Source organism: Pseudopodoces humilis, chromosome 1, assembly GCF_049639895.1.
Source record: "Pseudopodoces humilis isolate 2021_Gansu_Grassland_sample_001 chromosome 1, ASM4963989v1, whole genome shotgun sequence".
Lineage (NCBI taxonomy): Eukaryota > Metazoa > Chordata > Aves > Passeriformes > Paridae > Pseudopodoces > Pseudopodoces humilis.
This window is the reverse complement of record NC_142200.1, coordinates 131,931,487-131,949,328: the sequence shown is the minus strand read 5'-3', so window position 1 is coordinate 131,949,328 and position 17,842 is coordinate 131,931,487.

Genomic DNA, 17,842 nt, shown 5'->3' with positions numbered 1-17,842 from the left:
AAATATAAACTACATTTACAACACTGAATCACAAAACCGTTGTGCTATATGTGTTCAGACTAGCAGTTGTATGTGTCCAACATTCTTTCAGTACTGTTTTATAAACTATGAGGAACATATTGGCAGTTTTGGGAAATATATCTCCATTAGCTAACAGAATAGTGTGATGAAATATGGGAAACTAAGATTAGATTAAGTTCTGTGTCTCTTTTTTACTGTCAGGGCAGCTCGCTGAAGACCATAGCTATTAATTCATCGAAAATGCATTGGATACTTAAGGATGTGATTTTGAAATCCTTGATCAGATGAGTGTATCTCATAGAAAGTATTCCTTCTAAAAGAAATACTTACACTATAAAAGTGTATTATATTTGTTTTTATTGTGGCCTAAGGATATTATCATATATTAATCAAGGACCTATTTTTATATCATTTTGTACATGTGAAATGAAAAAAATACAACACTGTTTGCTACAATCTTGGGTTCCACTTCCATAAAGCAACAATGTACAAGGTAATGATACAATTTTAAAATGGATTTTCTGCTGCAAAACAGTCTTGCTAAATAATGAACAAATAAAAGTAAAGCTAAAAATTACTTACAGTATCACATTCAAAGTTTCTTTGACCAGAGAAATTGCCATGTAGATTAGTTTACATGGCATTTACCTAAAAAAAGTAAGCAACATGTTCTTTTCTTCATTTTGTCTTTCGACTGAAGCCTTTCACTGAAGCCTCCTTTTCACGGAATCAGTAAGGTTGGAAAAGACCTCCAAGGTCACCAAGTCCAACCTTTGACTGAACACCACCACGTCAAGTAGACTGTAGCACTAAGTGCAATGTCCAGCTGCTTCTTGAATGCTTCCAGGGGTGGTGACTCCACCACCTCCCTGGGGAGCCAGTTCCAATGCCTTACCAGCCTTTTTGTGGAGGAATTCTTCCTGATGTCCAACCAGAACCTCCCCTGGCACAGCTTGAGGCCTTTTCCTCTTGTCTGGTTGCTATTCTGGAATATAGTGAGAATTGCAGGTAAAATCTTCTTGCTATTGACTTCAGATGAGCTAGGATTTTATCCTAGATAGTTTACTTAAATTTCTATATACCACCTCAAAACATTTAATTAACCTGTTAAGTGGAACTTAAGTATGATTTTCATATGGTGCTCTCTTTCCAATTTTTTTACATCTGTCTTTTTTGTCTTCCTCTCTGCAATATTCCTAGTTTTCTAAAGCATTAAAATCCTCCTGCTTACACAAGATTAGGAATATATTTGAACATCAGCATCTCTAATGTTTTCATGTAGTCTTTAACAAATAGTCCTTAAAAAAGTATTTTCTTACTTGTTCTATGTAGGCTTTCTGAAATGAATTCATATAGAATATGTCTTTATGAAAGTTTTTAATTAGCAGTACGGAGAAATAGGGAGACTCCTTTTAATCACATTTCCTACTATAGGTAGAAACAGAAGCCACCTTTTGTATAAACGCTGCCTGAATGCAGCTGGATTTCTTGAGGTTCTCCCCAGCATTCACATACTGTGAAAAGCTGGTTTGGGACAGATTGGGTTGTTACACAGTTTAGCCCAGAATGTTTGGAGGTCAGATCCCAGCTTCAGGGCATGGGCAGCAGGAAGGAATATGATGCTGATATTGCATCTTCTACATTTCCTGCCAAGGGGTCGCTGAGACCATGTTGAGCAGTAGTTGATAGATGTTGTTTCTCCCACCCCACAGGATCTGAGATGAGAGGAAGCTCAGAGTGCTGTCATTGCCATCTGCTGAGGGAGCTCAGGAGATCAGCTGGGAGGATCTCTGTGCACAAAGGGTGTGTTACAGAGAGGGCTCTCCCGCTCCACTCAGCTGTCCTTTGTATCTATTAGCCTCCATGTCTTGAGACATACAGGCCTGCCAGGATGGGCACCAATCTCCACAGCACACTTCAACATAAACTGCCTTGGAGAAATGGTGCAGGGTGCTGTTTCTAATTCCCATTGAAACTAACATTTAACCAGGTTCATGTTCATGGATAGATTGCACGGCTAGTTAACAGGGAGGTGCATGGAGACCTTTTCTGTGACCAGATGGAAACATGCACATTTTAAATCTAGGTCTAGCTACTGCTCTGACTATGGTACTCTTGGTCTTCACAGTAACTTACTTCAGTGGATATTTGGATATGTGTATGGTTACTAAATAAACCAGAATGAAACCAATTCATAATCATTATAATAATTTATAATTTTAAATTAGTTTAAATGACATTAACAGTTTTTGAATCAAGCTCATGTTTAATCTGCTGTAGAAAGAAAAAAAAGAAAAGAAAGTTAATACAAATAAATGTTCTGCACTAGGCAGTAGGGCTTCATAAATCAAAATTTGCAGGCAGGCAAACTGGCTGCAGTTCATAAAGGATTTTTTAAGTGGGTTTTTTTTAACAAAAAAGGTGAAAGCTTTTCTGAAAATCAAAGTTTATTTAATAATGTATATTTTAAAATGTGCTGAGACTTACTGTATTATTTATTACCAGTTTACAATTTAAATTCATGCTGAACCAACGGTATTTATAGATGGTTAACCGTAGCCCATTAAAATGTTTCATTCTGTGTTTGTCACAATGGCTGTTTAAAAAACAAACTCCCCATTTTTCTGCAGAGCTCTCTGTTCTCTTGCTCAAGTGAGTTGCAGTACTGTTATTGCCTGTGATGCTTTGCCTGGCTGCTAAAGCAGCAGGTTTCTGCTGGCCAAGGGAAGCTCCATGAGCTTGCTCCCAGGAGGGCACAGCTCCACAGTGGGTGGCACTCTCGGGTCGGTGTCGGGCACCCACTGTGCCACTGGTGCCGTTCTGGGGTCTTGAGCACCTTCAGAAGGACTGACAGCTCCACAGATGTCCCCAGCTGATTCATCCCGTGACTTCCCAGATGGAGAAGACCTGTCTGGTGAACTCTTAGGTCACAAAAGCAAATCTGACAAGTGAACTGAGAGCTGTCCCGAGAGAACTGTGGAGAACTGAACGTTGGGCGACTCCAGCCGTCTCTAGGCCATTGCTGTCAATTTCCTGCCTGCAGCTGGTAGTGGCTGGTGATGTGCAGTACTTTCTCTGGCATGTTGTACCACCTGAAACATGTTGCCTCTTTATTCATACCTCTCCTGTCTCTCTGTTCGGTCTCGAATGTATTTGAATGTCCTTTCAGTTTATGGATTTGTTAAAGTGTAAGTGCAGAAAAATTTATCTGAGTGTATAGAATATATGTGTATAGAAATGTATTTAAAGTTTCTTAATAATGTAAATGCACTGCAGCTGCTTATTATTGTTATTTCCTCTGAAATGCGTTATTATTAGAAGTTTACATGGACAGGAAAGCAACACAATATTATACTTTTAATAACTTATTTACTTGCAAAAATTATAATATTTTTTGAGATATAGATTTGGATATTTGTTTTAGAGATTGTTAATATTGTAGCACTGTAGAAATTAATCATCAATTAAAAGGCATATTTTAAACTTTGTTCTAGTTGATTTTTTAAATTTTTTTTAGCATGTAGAAGTTGGTTCATATAAGCATTCAGCATATTATACTTGACAGATATCTGTTTTCAAATGCCGTATTTTTTTATTTAGAATTATTTCAGAAATTAATCTTTGAGGTCCCCTGTAACATATTTACTGTTACCCAGACAGCCTTTTCATATTTATTGAGCTGTATTCCATAAAAAACAGGTAGGTTTGAGTAGTAATAAAATAGGTTTATCAAAGAAGAGCAGAAAACACAGGGCCTTAAAGAGAATGTCAACATGAATGAAAAAAATGGCATTGCAGTGATCCTGAAATAGATGTTCCAGTAGTAGATGTTATAGTGTTTTGGAACAGGACTTTTTTGTGGTATTAACCTCTGAGAGAGGTGGAGGCAGAGAACATCCTTTGGCTGTCCTTTGCTATGTGACTAACAATGACATTGCAACCATGAGGATTTCGTTGCCATGACAGTATGAGAAAGCACTATGTGAGCATTCACACCTACTTCTTTTGAATTAGGAATCAAGTGATTGTAACCCCAAGGAGCTTAACTGTGTATAAAGCTTAAATCCTGTTAGTCAGATGTATTATAATGGAGATGTAGATCTCCTAATCTGAAAGTCACAGAAATGGTCTTCTGATCTAAATTTACAGGACAGGATTTGTGTGTCCTGGCCCTCTACCAAGGTTAAGCCATTCAGATTTCTATGGAAGCTAGTGGAAGAATATCCACTGATCTCAAGAGGAGTGTGATGGGACATAGACATTTGTGTATTCTGTTCTGTGTAACTCTGGATTTGACAGGAAAAGAGTGAGCTGTAGCCTTCCTGTTAGTACTGTCTGGGAGAGAGCCTGTGCTTGTTGTGTATTAGCTGTTGCACGGTGGCACACTTCCTCCCAGCTTTGCAGGGTGCCCAGCACTGCTCCCTGTGGAACGCTCCGGAACGCCTGGAAATCTCCGGTGGTACACCACTACTGCATTATACTGACTTGAATTCAGCAGAGTTGTAGAAACTCCCTTCACATATCTACATAAATATCTCTAATTTCTGAAATTAGTCTAGGCCCAGTGAGACATCCCATTAAAAATAGGCAGGGTAGATCATCCCTCACAGCTGCTTGGACATTCCTAGCTTGAAGTGCTGCTGTCACTGAACAACTTTCATTTTCATATATAATCTCTTGGTGGTTTGTGCTCATACCACATTCATAAGATGGCACTTTGCCTGCTCTTAAGTGGCTGTTCCAAATTTGGTAGAACAAATTGCAAATGATGAGCAAAGCTCAGATGGGTATCCTGCTCCACACACCAAGCACCCTCCTGCGCTCGGAAGAGAATCCCAAATCCTGGGTGTGTGGTAACATTTGCATGCCTTTTAATTTATCATGTATGAAGCTGAATAGTATAATATGGACCTTCAACTCATGAAGAAAAGAAACTAATTTTGTTACTGAAGACAGCAAATTACATTTTATTCTGTAAATTAAATCTGGGAAGACCATTAAGATTGAGACTCATTCAGTGACAAAATAGAGACAGTACTGTGGATCTTGCTGCCGACTCTTGCTGCCAACTGAAAGCAAGTATTTAACATTGCTTCTGTTTTCATTCAAAGTGAGGTGATATTACTGAGAATAAAAAAATTGAATTCTTGCCAGAAGGAGTCTTTTACAATGATCATCTCTGACTGGGGCTCAATTGATTTAACCTTCCAATCTCTACATTATATCCAGCCAACTCTTAAAAAAAGAGTTCTGTTTCTAGGAAAAAAAAAAAACCTGGAAATAATTCCTCTAGAGGTTTTTAAATAGAAAATTTAATTTAGACTTCATGAGATATAAGCACTGTTGAACATTTTCATACACTTGAGCAATGGCTCTCTAAATAATTTGAAGATTTATTTAGTTGGTTAGTTAGTTAGGTCTCTGTTCTTGCTACAATAATAGAATGCTTGAAAAGGTGTTGGAAATGTAGAGAACAATATCCATATACTAAATATGCTGGTATTGGATCTTCAAAAAGATGATCATGTATCAGGGTTACCAGAAAGAAGGCAGAGGCACAAACTAACTGCTTAAATAGAAAGACTAGCTGAAATATCACACCTGCATATTCAGCTCCATTTGATCCATAGGCAGTGTCCACTGTTGTCTATTATAAATGTTGCTCTTGTCATACTTGCTACAGAAGTTTTTGGATTTTTTTAAATCAATAAACATAAGTAATTACTGGTGGTAGAAATGTGTCACTGTCATGTGCAGCTTGAGTGGGGAAAAAAGAGGGTGTGGTATTTCCATTTCTCAGTGCTTTTAAATTGAAAGATTGTCTTAAGAGATATTCAGCAGTGTTGCCATCATATTTTTATTTTCCAAATATAGGCTACGTTTTAGATTATTATTTTCCCACAATTTCTTTGCTGTGTAAAAATAAGTCTATGGTCTTGATGATTTTCTCAGTTGTCTCAGGGTCCTGCTATTTTGCAGGTCAGCAGTAGCCTACTACTGGAAGAACACTTCATTGTGATATTCCTAAATTGGTGCAATGGCTGCAGTATTTAGGAATAATTTTATCCTCCCAAAAATTGCAGGATGAAGATAAAATATCCCATACTAATATCTTTTATGAATGCTCTTGCCTCCTAAAAATGTCTATTATGTGGGAATGGGTCTGTGTGGTTTGTTTGCTTACTTGTCTGTTTCCACCTGTATAGCTACTAAAAAACTAATTACACCCTTGCCTACTGAATATGAAGTCAGTGGACTTTTGTGGTTTCAGATATGTGAGTTCCTTGAGTTTATAGCAAGTGTGTAGTCAACTTCCTTGATCATTGGCTTCAACTCTTAGCTGCAAATATTTGTGGGAAAGATGCAGTGACTTCACCTTCTCTCTGAAGTGAGCATTATATTTCAGAAAATCTTTCTGAAGGCATTCAATGTTTAAACATGCTTCTCTTTTAGTTCTGCTTCCTTCTGATCTGTGCAGGGTGCTGACAGAGAGGGAACAATCATGACATCTTCTGTAAAATAACATCAGGTTGTTGTTCTCTTTTCACTCCCCTGGCTCATTTGAACACTTGCTACAATCCTTGAGCTGCTAGACAGCCCTAAATTGGAGATAACACAATCACCTTCCTGTGGTCTGTAAAGCTTTCAGGGTTAGACTGCAGAGGGCAGAAAGGCAGCAGAGAACAATGGAACTAACACAGTGTGCTAGGTGAAGAGTGAGTGGCTTTAGCCACGTGCCATGTGTAGTATGTAGGGTGTATGTTTAGGGAACTGAAAAGGAGGCTGTTTCTGAGTCACTAACTCCTAGATGGCTGCTGTGCTTGTGACTGGAACAAACTTGCTATTTCACCTTTGGTATTGAGAAGACACATGAGACGTGCTTCACTGATGAGAAGTACCATTTATATATCTGCTCTTGCTCTGGGCACACTATGTGCCTGCAATTTGCATGGTTCTACATGTTAAAAGAATTAACACCTTCCACCAGTGTTTTTATGTAGTTTAATTCTGAGATGTCAAGAACTTCTTGGAAGAAATAATACCTTGGACTGATCTGATTCCATCTTGAGAGCACAAATGTTTCAAGGAGCAGAAGTAAATCTATTTAGGGTTTTGGGTGCCCTCCATAAATAGTTCTGGCAGCTCAGTCCAGTCTCCCATCTTTCTGATGTCATCCTCTCCAGCATAGCCTGTATCTTCTAATTCATTTTGCACTATGAAATCTCATTACACAAAATAAAATATGTATGAAAGAGAAATAGGAAGTATGTAGGTGAACCAGCATACTGAAAATCCGGGACTTCTCCTTCCTTACTGCAGTCTTTTGTGACAATTGTGGAAGGAATATCAGACCAACATATTCTGAGGAGTAACAAAACTGTTAGTCACTAACACTGGTCTAAAAGTTTCCTGACTGAAACTATTTGAGGGAAGTCTGCTTAGGGATGTGTTTCTTCTAAGTGCTTGCTGGGAATTTCAGTCACAAGCCCTTTTTCCCAAGGTGTCGTTTTGCTTTAAGATGATTGTGTGTACTTCAGAAGTGGTGCTTAATCCTTCAGGGTATCTTGTGCTAGTGCTAAGATTTCTACCTTTCAAAGGCTTTAACCTTTATGTGATTCAGTTATACTCCCATCACAGGCCCATAGCATCCCTCCAGTGATGATCTTTCTTCACTGTATATTTCTTATTTCCCTGAGACTGATGTATCTAAAAATATTCACAGCCCAATTAGAATTACCTAGTATTTCCTCTGGTTAAGAAAGTTATTACCCTGTATTTGGTGATTGTAAGCACGGAGGTTTTTTTAATCAAGGCATACTTAGTTTCAAAGCTGTGAGATGTACAACAAACATTAAATAGGAGGAGGGGTTTAAATTACTTCATTATTTACTAGGACCTCTGAGACTGTAATAAGTGCATATTGAATGAGACAATGAGACATGTTTCAAGTCAGCTGCTGACAAGCTATTATTTCAGTATGTATCTCTGAGAAACCACAGGTACAGAATTACTCATCTCATGATGATGGCTGCTGCCCTGAGCACTAACCAGTGTCATCCTGTACAGCTCCTCTTCTGTGAGAAACTGAGAAATAATTACCATGGAACTATCCTGAGCTCTAAATAGCTGTTATTCTTTAGGTAAACTACTTACTGAGAGGTTTCATCTGCAAATAATTCCTCTTGAGACTGTGCACAGGCAGGATGTGATAATTTACAAAAGCCCTTAAGAGATTGCATTTTGAAATGTCACAGCTGGATAGGTTTGCAGTTCACAGTAGGTTTGGAGATACAGATCCTGGGGCCAGATCCTTTGCTGCCATGCCTCAGCAGAATTGTTCTGACTTACACAATTTTGAAGACTAGACTTTAAAAGAGCTTTTCTAAGAATAGTTCAAAATTTGAATGGGTAGTATGTGTGAAATGGTGATGTTTTTAATTTTTTAATTTAAAAGAACTTTAATTTATTTTACAAGTTTCTTTAACAAAGCTGGAAACAATGAAGGATTTTCTTCTGAACCAGTTTTAGAATAAACATTTTTCTGAACATTCTACTGTGAAAATCCGTTTTTGACAGAAAATTGCATTATTTCCTAGGAAATTCTTGGCTAGTGCAACCTCCAAGTTCTGAGACTGGAGAAGGGGGTATAGGCAGGAGGGTGAAAGAAGGTGAATGAAAAGCCACATTGCCTCCCCAGCTGTGAGCAGCCAGTGGAGGCTCCCACACCGAGACAGCCAAGGAAGCAGAGAGTGACCACAGGGGGCAAGGGACAGTTGTAACAATGGTCATAAAACCTAGATGAAAGATTTCCTGAGTCTTCTGCTCGGCAAACAAAATGAGGAGGATGAGAGGGTGAAGGATTATTTAATCCCCAGTTTAAGAAAAATACAGTCTCATTCAATGAGATTTCATTATATTAATTTTACCTCATTCTGTCACTGACAGAGTAATCTTTTGTTCTGAATTTATGTTTCCTTCCAATAAAAAGCAATGTGATTTCTATCTTGTCATGCATCTATTTTCTTTACTGGTGCATTTGACTTGGAATTTGGAGAACAGTGGCAGGAACTTGAGTGGGGAACCAGTTAACTCTTCTTCCTACGTTTTACCTGCATATCTCCAAAGGAGTGTTTGACTTGTTCTGTGCATCAGGAGATTAACTCTGATTCACCTTAGCTCTGTACTGAGAAAATTCTCTAGGGTCCATCTGAAACACCTACACAGCCACTCCCCTGAAACCTTTTGGCATCCCTGAAGTAAAATTTCATCAGAATCCAGCTATATGAGTTTTACCTCTGCCAAGGATTTGGCTTCAGACTCTGGTAGCTTCTGACACCTTTTGATGCAGGGGCAGATCTTCAAAAGGAACCAACCACTCCCATGAATCTGGACTCTTGCAGTGGTTTGTGCTTTCAGTCTGGAGAGTAGATAGAGTTAAAATACTCCCTGTTCTAATAGTTCACCCTTCTCATTTTTACTGCTATGCCCTCTGGTAAGGATGGTTGACTGAAAGAACCATATTTTGTTCTCAGAAGCTTAGAAAGAGGCTTAATGTTGTGACAGACAAGAAATTGGCTGAGAAAACAAAGGATGAAGTGACAACAAGAACTGTTTAGAAAGTAGGAACATGGGATTTAACAAGAGTGCACAGTAAAAACAAGCTAGTTCCAAAGTATAAATGCTGATCTTGCATGTCTGAGGTAAACAGAGAAAATTTCCATGTTTCCCAGATTTGTTTTCTGACACTTAAAGTGGACCAGATGGTCATTTGGTGGGAATTCATTTAGTGCCAAGAAAGTGAAGTTGCTGGTTTACAGCAAATTATGTGTGACTCTCTGTATCTACAACCCACATCATGTGTATTTTTCTTTTCTATATTGCTTTAAGTTTTCTAAACTGCATCTCTCTAGATCATTCTTTGGAAAGCTGAAAGAAATCAGTGACCCTCTCATTTCATTGTACCTGGCCTTACTTGGTTTAAGGCTATAGCAAGTACAATTTTTTCTCTCTGTTATATGTGAGTCCCTTCTGATAATGAGAATGTTATATTGTCTTCACAAGGGATTGATGCTATTTATCGAACATAAAACTAAAGGGGACGCTAAAAGAAATTATAATAATACAGTATCTGCAGACAAATAGCTTTTCTGACACAAAACAACAAAATGAGTTATTGCTGTAAGTGTCAATTAATGCTTTTAAAATGCTTTAATTGCACGGTATCTGTTTCAGACTCTTGAAATGCAGAGGTAATTTGGGCTAAAAGAAAATATGATTCACAGTCGATATGTAACTGTGACTTGACAAGGGGCTTAATAGCTGCCTGAGGCAGATCAGAATGTGTGATAATGAGAATCTAGCAGAAAAACACATCATGGAACTGAACTTCAGTGTTTCCCTGGGTAAATGGTGTCAATGACTAGCTGGTTATGCTCCTTCTACAAGGCAAAAAGGCAGAAGTGGTCAGTCTTGACAGCAGTGACTGCTGCAACCTTGCAGATAGTTACAAAGTACTCATTTTTGAAGTAAATATGTGCATTCATTCATAGTCATATTCATATGTAATGTACATACATCCATCTATAAAACCTTTTTATTTAATGCAGTTTAGTGAAATGCATTTCAGCATGACAGAGAGGTGGGATTGTGATAAAGCCTTCAATTTACTATGCTTCATTGTCTACTTATGTCCCATGCCAAGTCCTTTCTGGGAAGCTGTAAAAAGAAAATTATTTGCTGGCTTAGGTTTGGACTTGACTCTGTTCCTTTCATTGCTACTGTACTCTTCTCCGCAGGGGATCATTTTACATTTTCTTAATTGCAGAGAGAGACCATGGTGTTGGCAGTGGTTGTACTGAGAAATGGGTTTTAATGAAGTGCACTCCCCTTACTGCAGTGGAACGTTAGCACCTGCAAGCTGAAAGATAACGTCCTGTCAAGTTAAAGTTGACGACTTTGTCACCAAGGGGACAGATTTATTTGCACCCATGCATTTTATATAAAGATTGGGCTTTAAAAATGTTTTGTCATGTTGCATTATGACTACCTGTATTTTTTTGTTTGGGAATATTGCTACTTGGAAGTAAAATAAAGGGAAAGCTATTGGCTGGACATCAAGGTGCAATTCCTTTGAAGTAAATTTAGACTTTTATGATGCAGATGTTTGCAACCTTCCATCTAGAATCAGGGGAGAGAAATGGGTGGTTCATTTTAACCTTTTGTAGGCATCAAATTTTAATTGAGAAGAACCCCACTCCAGCCCCTTTGGCTATAAATACCATACTGTACCTGGCTCTGCAAACAGTATTCCTAGAGGCACACTGCTAAAGGACTCCACACTGCCCATAGACTGCCCCATCAGGAGGAGACTGGCTGTATTCCTGCTGCATATCAGCTCTCATTTGAGAAACTCTCCAAAACAGATCACTCTCCAAAACAGATCACTTTCCAGGGCTTGTAAGTCCCTCTTGGAGCAAATGAAAGAAAGCATTGCAGATTACCTCTAAAGGAAATAATCGATCCTATATTTTTCAGGATCTTGTCAATGAGAAACTTAATAATTCTGCACCTCTTAGAGGTTTCCTAAGGAATGACATGTATGTGACTGTACTTTCAGTTCATGCTTGCTCATGTCCTCTCTCCAGTGCCTTTTCAATCCAGTTGTGAATTTCTGCCACATGAAAAAGAGAAAATAATGTTTCAAAGACACTGTATTCCTAATTTATTTTTTTTTTTTAGAAAATTTGTGCTTGAATACGGAAGAAACAGCCAAGTGAACGTTACCATAAAAGAAAGGCAGCGCCATGGGCTTGCCCCTGCCTAAACTGGGGTATGCACACTGGCTGTCCTGCCAGGCTTTGGACAAGCCACTGCACCCTGCTCTTTCTCTAGCTGATACCCAGGGGATGCAATGGAAAGCAAGGATTTCAGAAATGTGAGAGCAGAAGCTCAGGCTGCTGAGAGAGAAAGATGTTAGGAAGTTGCTGGGTCTGTGATGAAATTCTGAGTAGACAAAAATCCGTTGGAATCCAGGCTTAAACTGATTGTTCTGCACATGTCATTTCTAATCACTTGTAACTTTGTAAATACCATTCACTTCTGGAGGTCAAAGAAGGATCAGGAGAATTTGAGGGAATAAAATGTCCATACTCTTCAGAAACTGGAGCAAACAGCTGACTTGCCTTCACCTGCAGCATGACTTCCTGCAATCCCCAGTTCCCTGCTATGAAATCCTCTTAGCATCCCTCTGAAACACAAGTGTAAAGAAAATTTCACTCTGTCTGCACTTCTATTTAGCTAACAGAAAAGAGGTAATCTCTGCTGCCTGGGTATTGTCCAATTGTTATACTTAATGAGTCTACTTAAACACTTTAATGAGAGAAAAAGGTACAGAAAGGCAGTTGCTTTGAGCAATATATTACAGAATAAGGGAAAGCTCAACTGTGGAAATTCTACAAGCCACAGAACACAAATACAGTGTGGAAGGGAATCCAGGCTGAAACATCCACAAGAAAGGAAGAAAAACTGTGTCCCTTCACTGTGTCAGACTGGTTATAACCAACCCAAACAACTGCTTAAAATCAGCATGTACCTGTCACTCCTGTGGCTTATGACTTAGACCTCCTTGGCCTTTGAGCTTGTCTTGGGTATTCAGAGCATCTCATGGGCCTTGTGATCTTCTGCCAGTGTTCCCTGCACTGCTCTGCTCAGTCCTGATTCTCTGGCCTGTCATATTGACCGACTTCTTGGCCCTTCAGCTTGAGACTTCATGACCCAGGAGTTAGGCTAAAGAAGTTAATTTCATGCTGTATTGGACACTGTGCATAAAACACAAGACTTCTTTTTTTACACTTTTAATGCTACTGGTATGTTTTGTTATTTTGTTTTTGTCCTTTGTTTGCTTCCTCAGAATTAAACTTTTTGTCTGACCTTTCTAGACCTTTGTTGTGTCCATCATTCTTTTTATCTGTGCATCTGCTTTCTGTCTTTATGGACTCCTTTTAATGATCCTGAATATTTGACCTGTTTTCCACCTTAGAACAGATGCAATAGTCTATTCTCTAAAAGTGAATGTTCAAGATGTTATTGCCCTTTTGTCTGGAGTTCTAGAACACCCACCATGGCAGACATCCTGTGTATCTGTGCTCAGCACTATGAGGTTTTGTCTTTGAGATCTCAAATTAGTTCAAAAGCTAATACCAAGCTGACACAAACTTTGACTGATGTTCTGCTCACATCATTCCCATTTGAGAAATTATTTTTCACTGTGTAGACTGTGAATGAGTTCTTGTTTTCTAACAGGTGCATTAAATCCCATTCTGCAAGCTCTTACAAAATGTTTTCCCCTAGGAATAGAAAAGCTCTGGCCAAAGTCTGATTGCTGAAAATAAACACATCTTGCATGGTGTTTCAGAGGGCTGCAGGTATACGCTGATTCCAACTATGTCTTTGGCCTGTAGAAATCCAGGAATTCCTTAATTTTTCTCTGTCCTTCATTGGATAAGGGTTTATTTACTCTCTATTCTATAAAACTGTTTTCTGTTTCTTCTAACTCTTGCAATCAGATCTGGTTCTCTTTTGCTGGTACTAAATAATCTCTGCCTTTTCACAGGTTTAAATCCAGACTGTTGATTGGATTTTCCCCCTTGATTTTGACATCTGATCCCCACTACAATTTGTTCTGACATGGTAATTGTAGTACCAGTATATGGTGTATTTTGAGTTAAAACAAGTTATAGATCTGCTATACATCACTCAGAATTTCTTCCCCTCTGATTGGTTTCTCTTGTAAAGCTGATACCTCTCAAGAGTGAGGCTTTCTTTCTCCTAGCAGTAATACACCCCTTCAGTATCTCTTGTGCTGCCTGATCACTGGCTCAAACTTCAACTCTTCCCTATTCAAACCTGATTACATGAAAATCTAATGCCTGTCTCCTAGCAATATTTAAAAAAATACCCACTTCAGGGCCATCTTTCTTTCATGTTTTTCATGTTTCTTTCATGTTTCAGAAAACATAATGGTCACTTGAACTTTTTCCCCTTGCCTGATACATTTCTGGAAAATGTCACTATTCTTGCAGTTTTAACCTCACGCCTCTCCATGAAACACTATATTCACTACTTATTCCTACTTCTAAAACCTTCTCTCTGTTTTTGAATCTACTTTTTCTTATTCTCTTGCTCCTTGCATCAAGGAGTATTCTTTGGCTTGAGAGCTTTTTCAGAATTCAGAATTACAGCTTTTAAGCACAGTGAGTCATTACTACAACAAAAGGTAAAAGAAAGACAATGTGAAGAAATAGTACATTAGGGAGGGAGATGAATCTATGTAGCCCACTCTGAGCCTGCCTGCAGACAGCTCATTCTGACAGGATTGCTCCAAACCAGCACATTTCAGTCTCTGTCCTGACCTCTTGTCCTCACCTGCAGTCTGTAATCACCTGCCCTTGAGAAAAAAATGCTCACTTGGTCAGAAAGTCAGAAACATGTTAAAGAAATAATCTGGACGCTGAAGAAGAGCTGTGTCCTCTGTGCAAGGGAAGGTGTAGGTAATTATTTCAGCTGTTGACAGAATTACAGGTAGTTTTAAGGTATGAAACCTTTCTCATCTGTTTGTAAACATATCAGCTGGATGAAAAAAAAAGATAAAAGGATAACATTGGGCTGTGAGTGTAAAGAGGATCTGTGCTTCTGGAGACTGATGCTTCTTAAATTATGGAGGGTTAATATGTGTCTGAAAGACACAGTTAAACCCCACAAATCACATTAATTGAAGAAAAATGGCACTGCTACCCTAAAAACTGATCCCAAAATGTGCTGTTCTGCATTTGCAGGATGAACCATTCTAGTGACTAGGGCATTGTTAGCAGCAATAAATATCCCTTGGGATGGTTGTTATTGAAAGCCTTGAGACAACAGAGATGAAAGAGACAAAGGTTTATGGTCCCAGGTGAGTCACAGCTATTTTGAAAGGTGCACCTCATTCAGCAACAGAGAAAAGGATTTACCAAAAGCTCGGCAGGCATAACTAACAGCAGGAGGTGAAGCAATTTAATGATGTGAAGGGCAGCTTCTATAGGTGAAATATGGAGGATAACAGGTCTGGGAGAAGGGATGCTTCACTTGAAAAAAAAATATTTATTGTTTCCTATAGCTGACAATAGCAACAGCAGCTGGAAGTACCTGAGAGTGAGTGACAGTGAAGGAGCCAGGATGAACTGCAAAGGACAGTAAATAAGAAAAGTGGCTTGAAAAGGTTCTGGGCCCCTAGCAGCTCTAAGAATAGTGAATTGGGACAACAAAAGCAAGAGTGCACTTTGAAAGAAAACATGAATGTGCTCTTCCTCTTGGCCGCATCTGAACCCTTTCTCAACTTATAGATCAATGCAGAAGCAAAGATATGCTGTATCTTTCATGTGGCTGTGCTGTTCTTTAATAAAACCTGAACAAACAGGTTTTGTTTATCAACCTTCTACTGAAGCCACATTTTTCAATCAGAACTCTTCTCATCTATCATTCTCCAGTCTACTGAAGCAGAAGGTTAGGTCCTCCCTTGACATTGGCAAAGCAGCACCAATTTCCACTGGAGAGTCTCCAGCAGCTCACTTCAGAAGTGAACTTTGTAATGGAAACAGTGTTCAGTTTTTGAGTATAAGGAATATTTTTTTTTCCCCATAAACTGAAGAGTTCAGTGAAAAACAGGTGCCACAATTCTGTGAAGCTGACAAAAACTTTTGGTGGTATCTGAATATACAGACTTTGCAAATTGACCTAGATTTGAGTCATAAGCTTTCTTGGAGGGCTTCACATCTGTATTGGCCTGCTTGTTTAGTTACTTCGTTTTTAAAATTGGGTTTTGTCAATGCAGATAATATTCTAGGTGCCTTGTGAAGTACCTACAAACAACTTTCTTAGTCAAGGATGGGTTCTTGCCTTTTTTTCTGCCATTGGGAACCCCAGAAGAAGCTTGGGTCAAAGTACTGTAGGTCAGGGAATTTTGTTCTGACTCAACATACATACTTTTACAATATTCCCTGTTCAGTGAATTAGTTATTTTTGTCTTGATATCATTATGTTGTTTTAGCACCTCCTTAACTGGAGACTGTTTTGAGGGGCAGCAGCTGCAAAGAAACTGGCAGTAGCATGACATCTCTCACCTGACAGCAAAAGTCCTTTCTCATCGTAGTGACCACAGTTTGCTCACATCTGAAAACCTTGTCTTCATTCATGAAACAAATAAACCTCTTAACTAAGACTGACTATCACTGATAGCTCCGCTCTGTGTAGACCCTGGCCAAGACATGGGTATTCTTTCTGATACTTCCCTCCTATGTCTGAATAAAATTTCATGGAAAATTATACGTAACTTGCTAGTGACTGTGAGGTGAATAATAAGTTTTCTCTCTGCTCCCCAGTATATTCAGTGTTCATAGCACTGAGTTTGGCAGAGCTGCTGGGTTTGCTCATTTCCTTTACTCCGAGCCAAGATTCCCAGTAGTGTCAGGACAATTTTAGAAGCAAGATACACTCAACTGAACTTCATCTATGAAGAGATGAACAGGTGCTTATAGCTGAGTTGTCAAGTCCATGTATTACCTTGATGGGTTTTTTCTGTCTGAAATGGAGTAATTTTTGAGTACGGACTTTTGGCCAGTCCTCAGATTTCAGGAAACCATCTACTCCTGAACTGATTCATTCTGGGGAAAACAAAAATGCAGAGATGATAGGAACAAGATCTGCAGAGTAGTTTTCAGGGGTGGAGTATGGCAGTGCCTGTTTCTGGGGTTGGAGAAGCTGCAGGGACTGTTATCACATTGTCAGATTTAAAGACCTTTTCCTCCTGGGGACACTGAGCACTGTTGAATATGGCTTGATAGGCCTGGGCCAGGCCCCAACACATTGCAGTGATTTGGGTCTTCTGTGGAGTGCCAGAGTGATAAGACCCTTTTTAAGAATATTTTGTTTCTTTCCTGGATTCTGCAGGTATTGAGGGGTAAGGTACAAACACCTTGGAGGTGGTCACTGCCCTAGGGACTTGCTCATGCAATCCCACTCACCCCACCACTCTGAACTTTCCAGATTTTGGGCAGATCTCTGGGTAATATTCTTAATTATTTGTCTGGCCTTAAAAAAGGACTGAACCATTTGCAACAACATGCTGGCTCCTAGCAAAAAGACCAGTTGGGTTTCAATGGTAGTCACAGGATATTCAAAATCTTTAAAATTCTTTACTACTGTAATCAGCCTGGAGGACAAGAAAGGAATAGAGGAGGGGAGGAAAAAAAAAATCGGAAGGTGTTTCTCCCATACATTGTTTCTCTGAGAAAGAGAAAAAGCCAAAGGTGTGATTTTTAATTGTTCCTAGCAATTTTCGGTGTTTGTTGTTCCACCAAAGCACAGAGGTGCCTGCAATACTGAATACATCCACTAGGCTGGTGTTCCGACAAGCAGCACTGTCATCATAAACCCAGCCTATGAAATAAAGAGAACATGTACTGCAAGTCAGGTGTTACAGGTATAACCTAGACAAAACACCACAAATGTGGTGGCAAACCACAAAACTCAAAATGTGAGGGCAAATAAGTCCACATTTTAATTAGCAACTATTATTAATCCAATACAATGAGGGTTTATAACAATTTTAACACACTCTGGGCCTTATCTCAATCTTTGGTTCCCCTGTTCAGGTGCCAAAAAAGGACTGTCATGGTTTTAAGCCTGGCTGGAGACAAAATACCACCCCAGCTGTTCACTCAATCCCCCTCTCTCTGGTGGAATGGGGAGGAGAATTAAAGTAAAACTTGTATGTTGACATAAGAGC